The 22,407-nt window shown below is 42.5% G+C and overlaps 1 long non-coding RNA gene across 1 annotated transcript; it reads left to right on the forward strand.

Moving 5' to 3' along the window:
- Positions 1-2,818: 2,818 nt before the first annotated feature.
- On the forward strand, positions 2,819-4,544 carry LOC127127363 (uncharacterized). The gene is made up of 2 exons (XR_007805328.1): positions 2,819-2,866; positions 4,304-4,544. It is a non-coding gene; the product is annotated as an uncharacterized LOC127127363 (long non-coding RNA).
- Positions 4,545-22,407: the final 17,863 nt, after the last annotated feature.

Genomic DNA, 22,407 nt, shown 5'->3' on the forward strand with positions numbered 1-22,407 from the left:
TCAGATACGTGTGAAAACTGAAGATATTCAGAAGACTGCTTTCAGGACGAGGTATGGACATTATGAGTATTCTGTGATGCCTTTTGGTGTGACTAATGCGCCGGGAGTATTCATGGAGTACATGAATAGAATTTTCCATCCGTATCTAGATCAGTTCGTTGTGGTATTTATTGATGACATTTTGGTGTATTCGAAATCTGAAGAAGAGCATGCTGAGCATTTGAGAGTGGTTTTAGGAGTGCTGCGAGAAAAGCAGTTATTTGCTAAACTGTCTAAGTGTGAATTTTGGTTAGAAGAAGTTAGTTTTCTTGGGCATGTGATTTCAAGAGGTGGTGTTGCTGTTGATCCTTCTAAGATAGAAGCGGTATCTAAGTGGGAAGCTCCGAAGTCTGTTGCTGAGATTCGAAGTTTCCTTGGTTTGGCTGGTTATTATAGGAAGTTCATTGAGGGATTTTCTAAGTTGGCGTTACCATTGACGATGTTGACTAGAAAGGGGCAAGCGTTTGTTTGGGACTCAAAATGTGAAGAAGGTTTCCAAGAGTTAAAGAGAAGGTTAACTACTGCTCCTATTCTGATATTACCGAGTTCGTCGGAACTATTCGAGGTTTATTGTGATGCTTCATTGTTGGGTTTAGGTGGTGTGTTGATGCAGAATAAGCAGGTGATAGCTTATGCTTCGAGACAGCTGAGGGTTCATGAAAGGAACTATCCGACGCACGATTTAGAGTTGGCAGCTGTAGTGTTTGTTTTGAAGTTGTGGAGGCATTACTTGTATGGGTCAAGATTTGAGGTTTTCAGTGACCATAAGAGTTTAAAGTATTTGTTTGATCAGAAAGAGCTGAATATGAGACAGAGGAGATGGTTAGAATTCCTGAAGGATTATGATTTTGGTTTGAATTACCATCCGGGTAAAGCAAATGTAGTGGCTGATGTATTGAGTCGGAAATCATTGCATATGTCTATGTTAATGGTTAAAGAGTTAGACTTAATTGAGCAGTTTCGAGATTTGAGTTTGGTGTGTGAGAGTACTCACAATAGTGTTAAATTGGGAATGTTGAAGTTAACAAGTGGTATTTTGGATGAGATCAGAGAGGGTCAGAAATCTGATATGCTTTTGGTGGATAAGTTGACTTTAGTGAATCAAGGCCAAGGTGGTGAATTCAGAGTTGATGAGAATGGTGTTTTGAGATTTGGTGATCGGGTGTGTATTCCGGATGATACAGAACTTAAGAAGAGTATTCTTGAAGAAGGACATCGTAGTGGTTTGAGTATTCATCCTGGAGCTACGAAGATGTATCATGATTTGAAAAGGTTATTTTGGTGGCCGGGAATGAAAAGAGAAATTGCGAGTTTTGTTTATTCCTGTCTGACTTGTCAGAAGTCAAAGATTGAGCATCAGAAGCCGTCTGGGCTAATGCAACCGTTGGCTATTCCAGAGTGGAAGTGGGATAGTATCAGTATGGATTTTGTTTCTGGTTTGCCGAGGACAAGTAAGAATTTTGAGGCTATTTGGGTGATTGTTGATAGATTGACGAAGTCGGCTCATTTCATTCCGATCAGAATGGATTATCCGTTAGAGAGATTAGCCGAGTTGTATATTGAGAAGATTGTAAGTTTGCATGGTATTCCGTCTAGTATTGTTTCGGACAGAGATCCTAGATTTACATCGAAGTTCTGGGAAGGTTTGCAGAGAGCTTTGGGAACTAAGCTGAGATTGAGTTCTGCATATCACCCGCAGACTGATGGTCAGACTGAGAGGACGATTCAGTCATTAGAAGATCTTTTGAGAGCTTGTGTTTTGGAAAAAGGAGGTGCTTGGGATTGTTATTTGCCTTTGATTGAATTTACCTACAACAATAGTTTTCATTCGAGCATTGGTATGGCACCGTTTGAAGCTTTGTACGGTAGGAGATGTCGGACGCCTTTATGTTGGTATGAGTCCGGTGAGAGTGCTGTGGTTGGACCGGAGATTGTTCAACAAACTACGGAAAAGATTAAGATGATTCAGGATAAGATGAGAATTGCTCAGAGTCGTCAGAAGAGTTATCATGATAAGAGGAGGAAATCACTTGAGTTCCAAGAGGGAGATCATGTGTTTCTTCGTGTTACTCCGATAACTGGTGTTGGTCGAGCTTTGAAGTCGAAGAAGTTGACACCTCGATTTATTGGTCCTTATCAGATTTTGGAGAGGATAGGAGAGGTAGCCTATCGTATCGCTTTACCGCCGTCACTTGCGAATTTGCATGATGTTTTTCATGTGTCTCATTTGAGGAGATACATTCATGATCCGTCGCATGTTGTCCAAGTAGATGATGTACAGGTGAGAGATAACCTGACTGTTGAAACATCACCTATGAGGATCGAGGATCGAGAGTTGAAGCAGTTGCGGGGTAAAGAGATTGCCTTGGTGAAGGTAGCTTGGGGAGGACCAGCAGGTGGCAATGTGACTTGGGAACTTGAGAGTCAGATGAAGGAGTCTTATCCGGAGTTGTTCGCTTGAGGTATGTTTTCGAGGACGAAAACTCTTTTAGTGGGGGAGAGTTGTAACACCCCAACTAAAATAAGCTAATTATTTAATTTAAATTAATATTTTATTTATTAATTTAATTGAATAATTGGAAGTTTGGATTAATATTATTATTTTTGGGAATAATAATTATTGGGATTATTATTATTGGATTATTATTTTATAATTGGAATAAAAGTGGAAATCAGTAAAAAGGTCCCATTGGGTAAAAAGGTTTATTGTTTTTCACGTGGAAAGGAAAAAGAGGCAGAACGTGGAAAAGGGCAAAAAGAGAACCAGAGAACAAGGGATTGAAGGGAGGAAAAGCTTGAAGCTGCAGAATTTGCCGGATTAACTCAGGTAAGGGGGGTTTATCGTTGATTAACGGGTATTGTATGATAATATGTCATGGGTAGTGATAGACCTTTAATTTACCTTTGAATTGGATGATTATGATGAATTTGTGGAAATAATTGATGAACGAAATTGGGTGATAATCGAAAGAAATTCGTAGGAATTGTATGTGATAATGTCAGGAGTTGTGAAATCGAATAGGGAATGATTCGGGTTAGATGATATGAGTGATTTCTGTGTAAATTTGGACTGTGGAAGGTGAGATCGAATAGAACTCGTAGCAGGAAAAACCATAGCAGATCTGGAAATCTGGTTTCTGGTCATACGCGTATGGCACTAGGCAATACGCGTATGGGATGGCTGGTACGCGTATGGCGCTAGGCAATACGCGTATGGATGAGGAAGATGAAATTTTGAACGTAAAATGGTCCCTGGTGGTACGCGTATGGGGAAGTGATACGCGTAGCATACGCGTATGGAATTGGGCAATACGCGTATGGCTTGGTCAGGATTTAGGCAATACGCGTATGAGCATAGGCAATACGCGTATGGGCAGGGTTGTGATTTCCTGTGCTGTTGTCGTGCAGTTTTTGACTGTTCGGGCTGAGTAGTGAGACTTAGCTGAGGTATGATGTAATAGGGATCGTTTCTCGTTGTTTTGAGTAGTATAGGTATTAGTAGAATGTGCTAATACTGTGTTTGATTTTATGGCATGTTGTGATATGCTTTTGTGATAAATGTGTTGACAATATGTGTTGGTTGGTATGCTTTATACTGTAAATGTATCAGTTATGTATGCATTAGCGAATAGACTGTTTTATGGCTTAGAGTGTGAGCATATGTCTATTCTTGAGTTGATGTTGTTGTTGCATCGCTAGGTGATTAGCATGCATAGTTTAGCCTTTGGGGCTGTAGCTAATTCCCATTGTGAGGAATTAGTGAGTTGTGGATTGTTGTTGATGTTTGCATACTAGATGAGTAGCGTGCATGGTCTAGCCTTCGGGGCTGTAGCTAATTCCCATGGTGAGGAATTAGTGAGTGAGTCACTAGATCTCAATGAGTGGGACTAGCGAGCTCAGTAGCCGTATCCAGAGGGATCGGTGAGCTTGAACTATATGTTCGAGATAGTCGGTACCGCATGTGTAGAGTCTCATTGCATAATGAATGCATGGCATAGCCGGTGGGGCTGTAGCTAATTCCCATTGTGAGGAATTAGTGAGTAAATCGTTGTGTTGTGTTGTTGGTATGGAGTATGGGTTGAGATTATATATATAGATATATATGCTATATGTTATTTCTGAGTATGATGTTGCGTTGATACTGCCGTTATGGAGTGTGTAGTCTGGTTGGGGTGATTTGATGCGTCATTTACTTAACATTACATAATGTTGTATAATGCCTATTACATTGATTGAGGAACTCACCCTTACAACTATTTTTCAGGTAACAAGCAGTGAGTTGAGTAGAAGCTATTTTTGAAGTCTAATGTCGTCTTTAGCGGGTCATGCTCTGATAGATGTAACATCGGGAGGGGATGTTTTAATTAATTTGATATTGGTTGTTGAATGATTTACATGTATCGTGTTACATGCTTTACATTGATGTTGGATTTTATTCCGCTGCGAATTATGCAAAAGAACCTTATTTTGATTTAATAAATGAGCATGACAGGACATTTTGATAATTGTGGTGAAATGATTGTGTGACACCCTTCGGGGCATAATTACTCTGATGAATATATTGTTATTTTAAATTATAATATTTGGGGTATTTAGAAGGGTGTTACACACACTACCCACAGACGCCTCTGCCGGGGAAGAGCAGTTATAATAGCTTTCAGACTTGCTTGGGGAACAGCCACTCAACCGTGCTGGGGAATCCCTGATCTTGACTATGCTGGGTAGACAAGTCCCGAACTTGCTTCATCTGCTGGGGAAGATCCCCATCCTCTCATACTACTGGACAGTGCTGACAGCATCCCTGAACAAACCGTGGCTTCAACTGCTTCAGCCAGGAACCAAAGATGATAACCTGCAACCAACAAGACATACATGCCCCAGGGGATTGTATGGACAAGATACACTCAAGTGTACTCAACATTCAAAATGATTTTCAAATGTTTTATCTTTCTGCACGTTATTGTCTAGCCTTCATGTTTTTATATGCAATGTTTATCAAAAATTCGGACGTTTTTTGCAAACAAAACAGTAAAAAAAAAAACAAGAGAGCAATTTATCTGAATAACGACTTTTATTGATTGAAAATGGGCCTGAAAAGGCGAATACATCGGGAAGCAATTCCTAGGAAGAGGTAATTGCGCACAAAAGGAAAAATCTATCCTAATGGCAATGTGAATACGGCATCCACTATTTCCTAATTCTGTTATGACTCACAGATCATCAATTTCCTCCCAAATTCCTTGCTTTCTGAGAAGAATGACTGGACCGATCATATCCTTCAAGATGGTAAACACTGAAGCGCGATGAAGTACAGATAACTCAGACTGTAGTCTTCGCTCTAATCCCTCTTTTGCCTGGATCGCCCTTTCGGGTTTTCAATCCACCGGGATACCCATTTTTGCCTAAGCCGCCCTTGCGGGTTTTCGACTTACCGGGTGTACAAATTTTTTTCATTTTTTATCCCTAACTTTTACCCGAACCTTTTTCTTTTTTTCTTGGTTCGCCGGGATGCCCTTTTTTGCCTGGACTCTTTTATTCTTTTTGTCCAGCGGGTCAATTTATGCGAAGTATTTTTTGACTACATCTGAGTTAACAGGGGACGAAAAATCTTCACCATCCATAGTTGTAAGCATCAAGGCTCCACCGGAGAAAACCTTCTTAACAACATATGGACCTTCGTAATTAGGAGTCCATTTGCCCCTATTATCTGTACCGGGAGGAAGGATCCTCTTCAAAACTAAATCACCAGTCTGATAACTTCGAGGACGCACTTTCTGATCAAAGGCCTTCTTCATCCTTCTCTGATACAACTGCCCATGGCACACAGCTGCTAGCCGCCTCTCTTCGATAAGGCTCAACTCGTTAAACCTTGTTCGAATCCACTCAGCTTCGTCAAGCTTGACATCCAACAAGACCCTCAGAGAAGGAATCTCCACTTCAACAGGTAGGACCGCTTCCATACCATACACAAGGGAGTAAGGGGTTGCCCCGGTCGACGTACGTACTAAAGTACGGTACCCATGCAAAGCGAAAGGCAGCATCTCATGCCAATCTTTGCATGTCACGACCATCTTCTGCACAATCTTCTTGATATTCTTGTTTGCCGCCTCTACAGCACCATTCATCTTCGGTCTGTAAGGAGAAGAATTGTGATGTTCTATCTTGAAATCTTTACAAAGCTCTTTCATCATCTTGTTATTGAGATTCGAACCATTGTCAGTGATGATTCTCTCAGGAACTCCATAATGACAGATGATTTCCTTCTTAATGAACCGGGCAACCACTTGCTTGGTCACATTGGCATAGGAAGCTGCTTCCACCCACTTGGTGAAGTAATCAATCGCAACCAGGATGAAGCGATGTCCATTAGAAGCAGTAGGCTCAATCTTCTCAATCATATCAATGCCCCACATCGCGAATGGCCAAGGCGAATTCATGACGTTCAGAGGGCTTGGTGGTACATGCACCTTATCAGCATAAATCTGGCATTTATGGCACTTCCGAGCGTATTTGAAACAATCGGATTCCATAGTCATCCAGTAATAACCGGCTCTCAACAATTTCTTGGACATTGCATACCACCAGCATGGGTACCAAAAGATCCTTCGTGCACTTCTTGCATCAACATGTCCACTTCGTGTCTATCCACGCATCTGAGCAGAACCATGTCAAAGTTCCTCTTGTACAACACATCATCCTGATTCAAATAAAAGCTTCCAGCTAGCCTTCCCAGGGTTTTCCTGTCATTCTTCGACGCACCTTCAGGATACTCCTGGCTCTTAAGGAAATTCTTGATATCATAGTACCACGGCTTCTCATCAACAACAGACTCGGCTGCAAACACATACGCAGGCCTCTCGAGTCTATTCACCGCAACATGTGGCACATGATTCCACCAATGAACTTTGATCATAGAAGACAAAGTAGCCAAGGCATCAGCCATCTGATTTTCATCTCGGGGGACGTGATACAGCTTCACCTTCTTGAAGAACGTCAGTATCCTTCTGGTGTAATCTCTGTAAGGAATCAAATGCGGCTGATTGGTATTCCAATCTCCATTGACCTGGTTAATCACTAGAGCGGAATCTCCATAAATGTCGAGAGTTTTGATCCTTAAATCAATGGCTTCTTCGATCCCCATGATACAAGCCTCATACTCGGCTTCATTGTTGGTTACGTCAAAAATCAATCTGGCAGAAAAAGGTATATGAGCACCTTTTGGATTAATAAGCACTGCCCCAACATCGTTGCCATTCACATTCATAGCCCCATCAAACATCAATGTCCACTTGTCATCAAGATCCGGTCCTTCCTCGACAAGAGGCTCTTCACAATCTTTCATCTTAAGATACATGATGTCTTCATCAGGGAATTCAAACATCATCGACTGATAATCATCAATCGGTTGCTCGGCAAGATAGTCTGACGGAATACTACCTTTGATGGCCTTTGTCGCATTACGCGAAAAACCGGCGGGAAAAACGAAACAACAGAGCCGCCACTGTGAGTTATTTATCCCAAAAGAGGGAAAGGAAACGCTCGAAGTAAACCTGGAAAAGACATGGTCTCGCGACCAAAGAAAGATGGGATCGGGAGTCGGTTATGCGAAGGGAAGGTATTAGCACCCCTACGCATCCGTCGTACTCGACGGGATCCACGCACAAAAGAAAGGATAAGGTTGCTAAAAACTGATCAAACACTACACAAGGCTGGAAGGAAACACAGAAAGACAAAAGAAACTAACTCGGCAGGATATCGCATCCTGGGCCTACGTAGTCTGTCAGGCACAGACATCAGAGTCGACGTAGTTCGGGACAGGGGAAACGTGCTCGCTAGGATGTCGCATCCTATGCATACGTATCTTCTCTGATTGGAGAAGAATCAGAGCACTCGTAGCTCGGCTAGCGCACGCCAAACAAAACCCAAATAGGAAACCGACTGCCAATCGCTAGACTTACGTCAGACTCCACACAAACAGGCAAACATGGAAACCGAATGCCAATCGCTGGACTTACATCAGACTCCGAACCAACAAACACACACACAGGAAACCGACTGCCAATCGCTGGACTTACGTCAGACTCCAACAAGCAAACAAGACACAGGAAACCAACTGCCAATCGCTGGACTTACGTCAGACTCCAACACACACAAAGGGTGAAAAGAAAAAAGGGCGCCCGGAGAGATCAGCCCATCTCCTGCCTACGTACCTCATCTGGTATGAGGATCAGGGCGACGTAGTTCCCCTACACAGGGAAAGAACTTCTAGCCTAACCAGATATAAAGGGAGACACAAACTACTAGGGAGACTACGACTCAAGCCTAGAAGTTGTCATGCATACGATCCCTATGTTAAGGTTTCTATCTAACTTGCACAGGGAGCAAGCTATCCTAAACAGCACAGGCAAACACATACAAGCACAAAAAGCAAGCACACACACTATATGCAAACAATTGGGCTCATACAAGGTTAGGCTGTGAGGCACAAGCCAACTGGAATCGGGTGTAGTTAGCTCTTAACCCTAACATTGAGAGTTAGGGTGAAGCAGATGAAATAGGAAGTAAGGATAAGACCTCACAGCTCTTATCCCTGGCCTGGGAGAGCTTCAGACAAATGCAAGTGTGGGAGTTCAGAATGTAGGAACTCTTCTCCACAGATGACTGACACAACAAAGATCTTGGGTTATTATCCACAATGCATCAACACAATGGTGTGAGCAAGGTGAATGACACAACTGAATAGCAGGGGATGGATTGCACATCCCTTTTATCTCCCAATTGCCTCCTAAGAGGTCTTTACCTGCTTGGCACAAATTTAAACATTCACAAGCATTGCCTCTTAAGGAGGGCTTCAGACAGGTGTCTGCCCACATAACAGGACAGGTCTTCTAGACTACATGAAGTCAGAGAAATTATACCTCGGTGGTTAAGCAACCAAGCAAAGCAAAGCAAGTTCAAAAGAACTCAAAGCAACTTAGATACCTGTGAAAAATCTAAACCAATCAGTTCAACTGTACAGACAAACAATCAACAAGCAATAACAAACAGACAGACAAATTTCACAATGTGCAAGCCACAAGGCAAACTCAAATGAGTTAACATCAACCTACAAAACACACAAATGTTAGTAATCAAGAGCAAACATCAATTCTCAAATGTGGAAGCATCATCAACTATGGACTTGGATGTTTAAACCTGAAATCAAAGCCCACATGTAAGCCACAAACCACTAGGTCAAAGCCTAGGGTCAAAGATGAATCAAAAATCCAAAACAGAACATGAAATTTAACATGAATCATCTTCATTCAATCAAGAACACATCTCAAAAAGTCCCACATCTAAATCATTAATCATATTCATTTCATTAACAAAACATGGCAAGGTATGCAAATGGTGATCACATTGAGACATCAGAAGAAACAAATGCACATTAAATCAAAAATGACTCAAAAAATCTTGGCAAAATTCATGAGTAAACAGGACATACAACATAATCATCACACAAAAAATTAGAGGCATTGGACATCATTAGGCATGGCAATCACATAGCATAAAACAGACAACCAAATGTGTGACACAAATTGTCACCAAGTTAGCATGAGCATAAAACAGAGATGGATCATGGTAAAAATCTCAAACCAAAGCCAAAACATCACTCAACATGTCTAGAAATAGCATGCAAAATTTTAGAAGCATTGGATCATTTTTGAGCATTTTATGATGAATGGAACAAGGCAAGCTCAAACATGTATACATGTGCAATCACCCTAGGACAAATCATTTTTTAAGCCAGGAACAACTTGCAATTTAATGATCATAAAAAAGTAGACAGAATGAGGATCATGATGCAAAAAATTGGAGATCATTTGGTGCATTTTTCAATTTATGGTGATTTTTAGAAGTTTGGAGAAAAATTGAAATTAAAACATGAAGCAAGCATGGAATAATGATGGAAAAGGAGAAAAAGGCAAGGCAATTTGAAGAAGTTCTCTCGCCCGGTAACCAAGGGCCTCTTGGAATCACAAACGCGCGCCAACATCAAAACGGTAGCGTTTTGGATCTAACCCTAGCCTGGCGCGCTGCATGGATTTCGTAGCAAATTCAAAAAAAACACATGCAAGTTTCGTAGCTAATCTCTAGCCGGTCTGTAGCAAATACTGGAAACAGCAATGTTCATGCAAGCACGATGAAGATCATGAAGATATTCATCTGGAATTTCCAGAATTCCAAAAATATGTCAAGAAATTGGTAAAACCTACACCAATCGACTCATCTTTCCACATACATCAAGGATCAAGCAAGGATTCATGCAAAAACACCATAACATGCTTGGATCGAAGGAATCAAAAATTGACATCAAAACTTTAAATGAACATAACTCCATGGATATAGCATCATTTCACTCAATTTTTTCACCAGTATCATCACCATTCAAGGATATACAAGAACATCATAACAATTTGCAAAATAAAAGAGGTCGAATTCTGACCTGTTGAAGAACAACAACTGGAATTGGCTCGTTTCAATGCTTGTGAAGGTCCAGGAATCTTCTATGATTCCTGTGGATGTGATTGGTGATGAATTAGAAGCTCAAATGCACACTAATTCAGTTCAATCTTCCACTGCCATGGATGCTTCAATCTTTGCACATGAACAAAAATGCCACGATTTCCTCTGCTTCCACGTCCAAATCTTCTCAACAGTACCTCAGGATGATGAATTAATCAATAGAAAGTGCTCTTGTTTGAAGAATTTTGAAAAAAGTTTGAGAGAAAAGTTTTGAAAATTTTGTGATTCTAGATCTGAAAATGTGTTAATGATCCAAAACAGTTATGATTAAGTATATATATGCCATGCTAATGAAGTTTTAATCATGCTTAGGCCAAATGCAATTGTGATTAATCCATTTTGTGGTGTTTGTGCAAAAATGATTTTCTCACTTCATGCACCCCCATGCACGTGAACAGTGCATATTCAAAGCCCAAATCCACTCAAAATAAGTTCATGCACACTTGTGAATTGGTTTGGTATGCTCATAATCATTCAAAATGGTTTTATGCAATTTTCTTCCAAAAACTTCATGAATAAACCAAAGGCCATGCAAATGAAATTCATGTCAAATAATGGTATGCTTGGAAAATACATGTTATAAGGATCAAAATGCAAAAAGAACCACTCATTTTGGAGTTTTGGTTTGAAAGTTATGCCCATTTGAAGTTTGAAACACACTTTGCCATGATTGGACCATATCTCGTCAACCACACATGCGAAATTCATGATCTTGGACTTTTGGGAAATGGGAGAGAAATATATTCAACTTTCATGTTGGACAAAATTTCATTTGAAGCTTTCTTGATGATGTAATTTTGAGTTGAAGTTGGTCCAAAACCTTTCCATTTTTGGAAAGTTCAAATTACAGGTCACTTGCTATTTTTGGAAAGTCTTGATCTGACCTCAAATTCTTCAATGTTGATGTTTGAAATGTCAAATGAGCCTTGTTTGAACATGAATGAAGCTTCTCTAACCACTTCCCACCTTCAAATTCACAATTGACTGTGCAGTTGACTTCTGTTGACTTTTGTGGGCCTCAGATGATTTGCACATGGACTGATGAGTTCTGAGCTTTCAACACTTGGCAAAATCACTTCAAAATGATCCTTGGATCATGTGAACTCATTGTATCAACCCTAGGGCTTTGATCTCCTTGAAAAATGCTCTTGTTACCTTGCACAGTGGAATTTCCTGACCAATCTTGCCTGATGCAATGCAATGGACTATGCAATGACAATGCAATGTTAATGACCTAAAATGAAATGTATATACAAATGGGAGGGTGCAAATTTGAGGTGCTACAGCCTTCTACGACGTGTACTGAATATCATATTCGGTTAGAATCATCTGCCAACGGGCAACACGTCCGGTGAGAGTCGACTTCTCAAAGATGTATTTCATTGGATCCATCTTAGAAATCAATAAGGTAGTATGGTTTAACATATACTGCCTCAGTCGGCGAGCAGCCCAGGCCAAAGCACATCAAGTTTTCTCAAGCTGCGAATATTTTATTTCACAGTCGGTAAACTTTTTGCTAAGGTAGTATATGGCATGCTCTTTTCGACCAGACTCGTCATGTTGTCCCAATACACACCCCATCGAGTTCTCAGTCACTGACAGGTACATTATCAGAGGTCTCCCATGAACTGGAGGTATAAGGATTGGAGGTTTCTGCAAATATTCTTTTATCTTGTCAAAAGCTTTTTGACAGTCATCATTCCATCTGATTGCTTGATTCTTCCTTAGCAATTTGAATATCGGTTCACACGTGGCAGTTAGGTGAGATACAAACCTTGCAATGTAGTTCAATCTCCCTAAAAACCCACGAACCTGCTTTTTAGTTTTCGGTTCAGACATCTCTTGAATAGCTTTTACTTTTGCTGGATCAACCTCAATCCCTTTCTCACTGACAATGAAGCCTAACAGCTTACGGGATCTCACCCCAAACGTACACTTGTTCGGATTCAGCCTCAGTTTGAACTTTCTCAGTCTTTCAAACAACTTCTGCAGATTTACCAGGTGCTCCTCTTCTGTCTGCGACTTCGCAATCATATCATCCACGTACACTTCAATTTCTTTGTGCATCATGTCATGAAAGAGAGTCGTCATAGCCCTCTGATAGGTAGCACCGGCATTCTTTAGCCCAAATGGCATCACCTTATAGCAGAACGTGCCCCAAGGTGTAATGAATGTCGTCTTTTCCATGTCCTCTGGCGCCATCTTAATCTGATTATAACCAGAGAAATCGTCCATGAAAGAGAAAACCGAGGATTGAGCCGTATTATCAACCAATACATCAATGTGAGGTAATGGGAAGTCATCTTTCGGACTGACTCTATTCAAATCCCGGTAATCGACACACATCCTGACTTTACCGTCCTTCTTCGGCACGGGAACGATGTTGGCCACCCACGGGGGATAAGTAGTAACTGACAGAAAACCCGCATCCAACTGCTTCTGAACCTCTTCCTTGATCTTAACCGCCATATCAGGACTAGTTCTCTGAAGCTTCTGCTTGACTGAAGGACAATTTTCTCTGAGAGGTAGTCTATGCACCACAATATCAGTATCCAACCCAGGCATATCTTGATACGACCAGGCGAATATCTCCACATATTCTCTCAGCATCTGAATCAACCTTCTCTTGACGTCTTCCTTCAAAGCAGCCCCGATCTTGATCTCTCTTCTGGCGTCCCCAGTACCAAGATTAATAATCTCCAACTCCTCCTGATGAGGTTAGATGACCCTTTCCTCCTGCTTCAACAATCTAACCAATTCTTTAGGGAGTTCACAATCTTCCTCACTCTCCTCTTCAGCTTGGTAGATGGGACTATTGAAATCATACTGAGCCATAACAGAACTGTTTATAGTGGAGTCCGTAAGATCACTTCTGCATGTTAAATGCTTTATTTTAGAAAAAAAAGAGTTCAAGAAAGTCACAAAAACAAAAAAAAACATTGCCATTTTTATTTGTTTTGAAAATGAAAAACAAAACAGAAAGACAGGGATCACAAAATTGTTTGCAAATCGTCCTTTATTAATGATATCATTGAAAAACATGATGCGGCCCTACAATGAACCACTACGCCTTAGGCAGAACGTAGGGTTTTGTGCAAAATGAAAAACAAAAGAAAATTACTCTGTTTGAAGAGTAACTTGGACCACTTCTTCAGCTGTCCAATTGTTGATCGTCTCCCCTGGTGCACACGGGCGAACCCAGTTGTTCAGATCACAATCACTGTCCCCGTCTTCACTACTGGCTGCAAAGACGTCACCATGATTCATCAGCCCAGCGCTGGTGAAGGTACTCGGCCCTTTCTGCTCACCCTGCTCCGCCTGCAGAGGTAGATAACCAATACCGAACTTATCTTCTTTGATGGGCAGGTCCACCATCTTGCCCCAGCCTTCTGCATTGCCTGAGTTGACAACCTCCATAGCCTGCTTGTATGATGCAATTGAGGCACCTGGCTTCTTCTGCTCAGCAAAAGCCACCCTCTCAAGAGCAACAGTCTCAAACGCCTGGCACAGAGTTTCGTGGATCTCGCCGCACACTGTTACAATCTGGCCGTTCCACCCATACTTCAGCTTCTGAGGGAGAGTTGACGAAACTGTCCCAGCCCCATGTATCCAGGGACGCCCCAATAAACAACTATATGCTGGTTGAATATCCATACATAGAAAACAATACTGAACACCTCCGGGCCAATCTTCACCGGCAATGTGACTTCTCCAAAAACAGACTGTTTGGATCCATCAAATGCACGAACAATAAGATCACTCGGAGTGAGGATAACCCCTTCAACATCTATCTTGCTCAAGGTCTTCTTGGGCAACACGTTCAAAGACGAGCCAGTATCCACCAACACATGTTACAATACCGCGCCTTTGCACTCCATAGTGATATGCAGGGCTCTGTTATGGTTACGACCTTCAGGCGTCAGATCCAAGTCTGTAAACCCCAAACCGTGCCTGGTACTGACATTGGCAATCACACCCTCCAATTGGTTGACAGAGATCTCCTTAGGCACGTAAGCCAGATTCAACATTTTCAGCAAGGCATTACGGTGTGCCTCAGAGCACAAAAGCAATGAGAGTATAGAGATCTTGGACGGAGTTTGATTCAGCTGATCTACGATCTTGTAGTCACTCTTCTTAATAATCTTCATAAACTCCTCCACATCTTTCTCAAATGAGCCCTCAGGCGCCTCCTTCTGAACAAGTTCTTCCTCAACCACAGCCTGCTTACCCTTTGCTTTGGCGAGAGCCTCAGCATTGTTGTCTCTCAATGGCTGCGGTGTGAACAGACGACCACTTCTGGTAAACCCTCCAGGACCCCCTACATTGTCCACAACCGGACCCACAGTCACTAGAGCTCTACTTGATAAACCAATTGTCACTGGAGACTGATTAACTAGCCTGATCTGACTTTCTGCCCTTCTGTTGTTGCGGTAAGCATTATCATACTTCCACGACACGGCTCTACTATTCTCAACAGGCCTTCTACCAGACACAACAACAGTAGTGGGAACACTGACAGTTACAGGAGCAGATATGGTAACAGGAGTACCAACAGCTGCAGGCGCGTTAACAGTTCTCTGGCCACGTCCCTCGGACTGTTTGAAATAAATGGTGACAGTTGACACCACCCCACGATCTTTCACGGCCCTAGCAAACTGCAGACAACCCTCGTCTATCAAACCCTGGATACCAGTCTTCAACTGCATACACCCATTCTCTGATTCTGCACAGTCTAAACAACCCTGATCACAGCCCGGGTACACTCCCCCATCTAGTAGACGCTCTTTCACAACCAGCAGCGAGGTCTGAACATCTTCAACATTTGCCACCAAATCCACAGCTTCCCCATCTTCCACATTATTCACCCTATGCGCACCATGCTGAGGCATAGGATTGTTCACAACATTAGGCACAGGAGCAAAATTGATTGTTTTGGCGTCAATCAGGTCCTGGACCTTATGATGGAAAGCCCGACAATTCTCAATATGGTGCCCCGGTGCACCGGAATGGAAGTCACAATGAACGTTGGCATCATACCCAGGTCGTATTTTCGTCAACGGAGCCATCGTACGCAATTCAACAAACCCCAACCTAAGCAATTTGGGCAGCAACTCAGCATATGTCATAGGTAACGGGTCGAAACGTCGATCCGGCATTCTCTGTCTCGGTTGAAACGGACGTTGTTGTTGTTGTTGTGGTGGTGGTGCTCTTTGTTGTTGCTGTTGTCGTGGTTGAGGTGCTGGGATGGTTACAGCAGCAACCTGGCGATATTGCCCTCTGTTCCCACTTCTACGATGTTGCACCGCATTAGTTTCACCCTCCCTTCTTCGGGGTGCCCCAGCAAATGGCTTCTTTGAAGATGAGGAACCAACATCCTGAATCTTTCCAGCTTTAATGAGACTCTTTGTCCTCTCTCCACAAATTACTACATCAGAGAAACTACCGAATGGGCAACTCCCCATCCGGTCCATAAACACACCTTGTAATGTTCCGATGAACATATCGGTCAACTCCTTCTCCAGCATCGGAGGTTGCACCCTTGCAGCTAATTCACGCCATCTCTGGGCGTACTCCTTGAAACTCTCTCCAGACTTCTGACATAAGCTCTGTAACTGAGTTTGGCTCGAAGCCATGTCCATATTGTGCTTATATTACCTCAGAAAGGCTTCCCCCAGATCTCTCCAATTTCTGATGGACTCTCTTTTCAGCTCCATGTACCAATCCAAGGAAGCTCCAGCCAAGCTATCCTGGAAAAAATACATCCACATCTTTTCATCGTCTGTGTAGGCAGAGATCTTCCTGTAGTAAGCCTGCACATGGGTGCGAGGACAAGAAGTACCGTTGTATTTATCAAAAGATGGCGCTTTGAACTTATAAGGAATCCTCAATCCTTCCACCAACCCCATATTTGTAACATCAAACCCCAAAGAGTTCTGACACTCCATGGCTCTGATCTTCTCAGCTAGGGCATCAACCCTCCTATCTCTTTTGTCAGTTCTTCCCACAACTTCATCATCCTCACTGAGGAGAGTAAACATATCCTTCTGCCTATCAACCAACGGAGCAGGATGGCGAACTGGAGCACGGGTTGCTCTGACATTAGCAGTCTCTGGAGCAATAGGTTGACCGTTGATTCTGATACCCCTCAACTCATCACCCACGGCATAGTTGTTGATGGGAACAACAGCAGTAGCAGGGTCATTGATTGGGCCTCCCTCTGGCAAAGCATGGTTGACCGGTGGAATTGCAGCTTCTTGTCTCTGGACTAGGGCTCAAAGTTCTTCTTGACCTTGCGCAACCCCTTGCATCATATGCATGAACTGGGCCATGTTAGCCCTCATCTCTGCTAACTCAGCTTGCACTTGATCCATATTCCTCTGTTGATTTAACCTCGTAGAGTAGCGGTGCGGTCATTGATCAGCAATTCTGCCTGAAACAGGAACCAGAATGAGAAGTCTCGATCAAGAACACCTGTATTGCAAAATGATATGTGTATGATGCTTATGATGCGTATGATGCACATGATATGTTCATTTCTCAGGCATTCAAAAGCCTAATTCATCTTTCAAGAAATGGCAACCTGCCACAATCAACACAGAAGCAGACTACACAGGATAATGAGCACGAAGTGAAACATTAACAACCTCATTTATAGATGTGAGCAACAAGAGTCATACAACAATATTCAGACAAAGATACAAATGATCAGAGTGCAACAATGAATCCCATCCAACAAGCCTGGAGGTGATTCTCAACACAAACAACAGATACAAGCTAAGAAAGATGTCCTCCAGGAATGAGAGTCTTCAGGTACTGGCACTGGTCTATCAACAGGTCACACTCCGAACATTCAGGAAGAGGAGTGAGCTTCTCCTTCAGTTGCCTTCTGAGCTCCACAACTTCTCCTCCAAGCTGGCTCTCTGATGCACGTCTCAAGTCTACCTCTTTCTTCAACTGAACAACTTTGTCCCTCAGCTGCTTTTCCAAGTCTCGTATCTTCTTCTGATAACTAGCCTCATCTCTCTGCAACCTCAAGCACTCACGGTGTTCTTCATTCAACAAGGTCTCCATCTCCTTATAAGACCTCTTCTTGCTCTTCAATCTACTAGCATCTTCACCCTGCATGCCTTTGAGTTGATGAGCCAAGTTCAACTTATCAGCTTTGGCTTTGTAAAGCTCTATCTGGGTATCTTGTTCCTTCTCTTTCAACCGACGATTCTCCATCAAGGCTTGTTTGTAGTACTCAGCAGGCACACTCTCAGCAAGGATCAAAGGTGGTTGCTCTTGCAATGACTCCATCCTATCATAGGGCAACAACAAAGTCTTCACTCTACTCTTGACCCAATCAATGTAATCAGGCATAGCAACTGCAAACTTCTTCCCTAGAACAACTCCATCCTTGACACCAATGGTCTTCCAAGCTCTTCCTACTTGCTCCAATCTAGCAGGGTCACTCCGCTTCTCAAAATACACACTTTCAGCTATCTCAGCATCTAGTGGTCTTCCATTCATCACAAACCCCGACTGGCGAAGAGAAAGAACCGGGTTGTAATTGATGCAACCCTTAGTCCCTACAAGTGGCACATTACGAAACTCTCCACAACTCATGATGACACTACGCACATCCATCCGGTAAGATTGCCACCTGATATCATAAGATGTAAGAGACATAATCCTCTGAGTCCACTTATGAGTGCTCTGAGCATCCACAAAAGGTCCACTAGTTGGCAACAGAGACAAGAACCATCTGAGCAATAAAGGGAGACAGCATCTGATAGCTCCACCCTTACCATGTCTACTGTGAATAGCATAGTAAGTGTCAGCTAACAATGTAGGAACTGGATTTCCTCCAAGGAAAATAATGACAGCAGCATAGTCCACAAAATTGGGCATACTCGGGAACAACACAACTCCATAAATCATGATAGCTAACTGAGCATGAAAAGCTTCCCAATTTTCCTTCTTTGCTTCTTCTCTAGCCATCCTCACCAGGAACTTCAAAGGCAACCCCACCACATCACCACTCGACTTCCAATTGTCACTCACTTCCTTGATACTCAGATGAAGAGCTCTGGCAACAACCCTGAAATCAACCTCCTTTGGCACATCCAAGAAAGGCACCTGAAATCTGATCGGGACATTCATCAGGATGGAGTACTCTTCAAGAGTGGGCGCTAACTGGTAATCCTGAAAAGTGAAACAATGGAGCTCTGGATCATAGAACTGTAGGAGAGTCTGCAACGGTACTGGATCAACCACCATCTTCAGCAGTGTCAACAAATCCCCATACTGATCAACAAACACCTTCTGATTACTGCCGGTCATAAAGTTGCTCAACTCTGTCAAAGACGTCAATGGCTCACGGTGAAAACTGTAGGTGCAAGTCTTCCTCTTCAACTCTGGAACGGATGCCATCTCTCACGGTGAATAGACTCCTGAATGAACCTGAGAAATGATATGCATGAGGATATTAGCTTTTTTCTTTTCTTTCTTTTTATTGCATTATTTTTTTTGAAAATAAATATGCTATGATGCAAATGATGCAAACACGACTGGTTGGCTGTGTGTCACGGAGCACAGGTTCAAAGCTTCGGCTTGAATTCGGAACCACACAGTCATCTGAGACCCAAAGTCATCTGGAACCCATTCCGTAGAACCAAGTCACCAACAGGAACCAAGAGTCACCAACAAGTCACCTACAAGTCACCAACGGTACCTGTAATGATTCATTCCCTCCCCACTCACGGGTGTCATCTAGGCTAGGGTAAGGTCAAAAGAAACGCAGGATAAACAACCCTTTCATAGAATATCATCATGTGCACACCCGATGTATGCACCGATAATACTCCATCAGAGTCTGAACTGCTCGTGATACCATGTTCCGCTAAGTGGCGCCATACCACCAGCTTCCCAAGAATCACTCTATTCCTAGGTGTCCTAGAGTTCACTCATAGCTTGGGTATTGGGGCTTTTACCTCTTGTAACTCTCACCCCACAGAGAGACAAACACACAACCAGCACAGATGAAAATATGATGAATGCAAACATAAATGCAAACATAAATAAATGAATGCAATAAATGAAATAGTAAAGCAACCAAACCCTATCCTAAAGAGCGCTAGGAGAGACTCGCTTAGGGAAGATGGACCAGCAAGAGGTCAATTTCTCTATATCCCCAGCAGAGTCGCCAGCTGTCGCATTACGCGAAAAACCGGCGGGAAAACGAAACAACAGAGCCGCCACCGTGCGTTATTTATCCCAAAAGAGGGAAAGGAAACGCTCGAAGTAAACCTAGGAAAGACATGGTCTCGCGACCAAAGAAGGATGGGATCGGGAGTCGGTTATGCGAAGGAAAGGTATTGGCACCCCTACGCATCTGTCGTACTCGACGGGATCCACGCACAAAAGAAAGGATAAGGTTGCTAGAAACTTCTCACACACTGCACAAGGCTGGAAGGAAACACAGAAAGACGGAAGAAACGGGACTCGGCAGGATGTCGCATCCTGGGCCTATGTAGTCTGTCAGACACAGACATCAGAGTCGACGTAGTTCGGGACAGGGGAAACGTGCTCGCTAGGATGTCGCATCCTATGCATACGTATCTTCTCTGACCAGAGAAGAATCAGAGCACTCGTAGCTCGGCTAACGCACGCCAAACAAAACACAAATAGGAAACCGACTGCCAATCGCTGGACCTACGTCAGACTCCACACAAACAAACAAACATGGAAACCGAATGCCAATCGCTGGACTTACATCAGACTCCGAACCAACAAACACACACACAGGAAACCGACTGCCAATTGCTGGACTTACGTCAGACTCCAACAAGCAAACAAGACACAGGAAACCAACTGCCAATCGCTGGACTTACGTCAGACTCCAAACACACACAAAGGGGCTGAAAAAGAAAAGGGCGCCCGGAGAGATCAGCTCATCTCCTGCCTACGTACCTCATCTGGTATGAGGATCAGGGCGACGTAGTTCCCCTACACAGGGAAAGAACTTCTATCCTAACCAGAGACAAAGGGAGACACAAACTACTAGGGAGACTACGACTCGAGCCTAGAAGTTGTCATGCATACGATCCCTATGTTGAGGTTTCTATCCTAACTTGCACCGGAAGCAAGCTATCCTAAACAGCACAGTCAAACACATACAAGCACAATAAAGCAAGCACACACACTATATGCAAACAATTGGGCTCATACAAGGCTAGGCTGTAGAAACAAGCCAACTGGAATGGGGTGTTTTTAGCTCTTAACCCTAATATTGAGAGTTAGGGTGAAGCAGATGAAATGGGAAGTGAGTGTAATACCTCACAACTCTTATCCCTGGCCTGGGAGAGCTTGACTCAAAAAGAAAGTGTGGGAGTTCAGAATGTAGGAACTCTTCTCCATAGATGACTGACACAACAAGACCTTGGGTTCTTATTCACAATGCATCAACATATGATGTGAGCAAAGTGAATGACACAACTGAATAGCAGGGGATGGGTTGCACATCCCTTCTATCTGCCAATTGCCTCTTAAGAGGTCTTTACCTACTTGGCACAATATTAAACAAACACAAGCATTGCCTCTTAAGAAGGGCTTCAGACAGGTGCCTGCCCACATAACAGGACAGGTCTTCCAGACTACATGAAGTCAGAAGAATTATACCTCAGTGGTAAGCAAACCACAAGCTAGCAAAGCAAGTTCAAATGAACTTAAAAGCAACTTAGGTACCTGTGAAAAAATCTAAACCAATCAGTTCAACTGTACAGACAAACAATCAACAGTCAATATCAAACAGACAGACAAATCCAATCAAGCAACACTGGTGCAAGGCATTAGGCAAACACAAATGAGTTAGCATCAACCTACAAAACACACAAGTGTTAGTAATCAAAAGCAAACATCAATACTCAAATGAGGAAGCATCATCAACTATGGACTTGGATGCTTAAACCTGAAATCAAAGCCCACATGTAAGCCACAAACCACTAGGTCAAAGCCTAGGGTCAAAGATGGAGAAAAAATTCAAAACAGAACCTCAAACTTGACACAAAGCAACTTCAAACACATATTGACACATCCTAAAAAATCTCACATCAAAATCATTAACCAGATGCATTTCATGATCAAGTGAAGTCAAAGGTGATTTCAAAGCATCCAAATGGTCAACATGAATGAAAAATCTCAATCAAAACAGAAATGATTCAAAAAAATCTGGAAAAAATCATGAGCAATCTGGACATCCATAACATACATTACACAAAAAATCAGAAGCATTGGACATCATTTGGAATGGCAATCACATTGTGCAAGTCAGACAACCAATTGTGTGACACAAATTGTCACACCAAGTTAGCATGCGCATAAAACAGAAATGGATCATGGGAAAAATGTCAAACCAAAGCCAAAATGTTCATCAACACGTTAAGAAACTACATACAAAATTTCAAAGCCATTGGATAAGAAACAAGCATTTCACAATAAGATAAGCAAGGCAAGGTCACACATGCATATGTATCCAATCTTCCTAGCACAAAATACTTTTCCAGCCAAGCACAACTTGCAATTTTATGCTCATAAAAAACTAGACAGAATAAGGAGCAGTGTGCAAAAAATTGGAATGAAATTGATGCATTTTTCTATTTTATATGATTTTTCTAAGTTGAGGAAAAAATTAAAAATCAAAATGGACAAATGGTATGAAATAAGGAGGGAAAGTGAAAAATAGCAAGGTATTTGAAAAAGTTCACTCGGCCAGGATCGAACCTGGCACACATTTGAAATTGGAGCGCGCCTCACCAA

The sequence above is a fragment of the Lathyrus oleraceus genome, chromosome 3 (assembly GCF_024323335.1).
Source record: "Lathyrus oleraceus cultivar Zhongwan6 chromosome 3, CAAS_Psat_ZW6_1.0, whole genome shotgun sequence".
In the NCBI taxonomy this organism is placed as follows: Eukaryota; Viridiplantae; Streptophyta; class Magnoliopsida; order Fabales; family Fabaceae; genus Lathyrus; species Lathyrus oleraceus.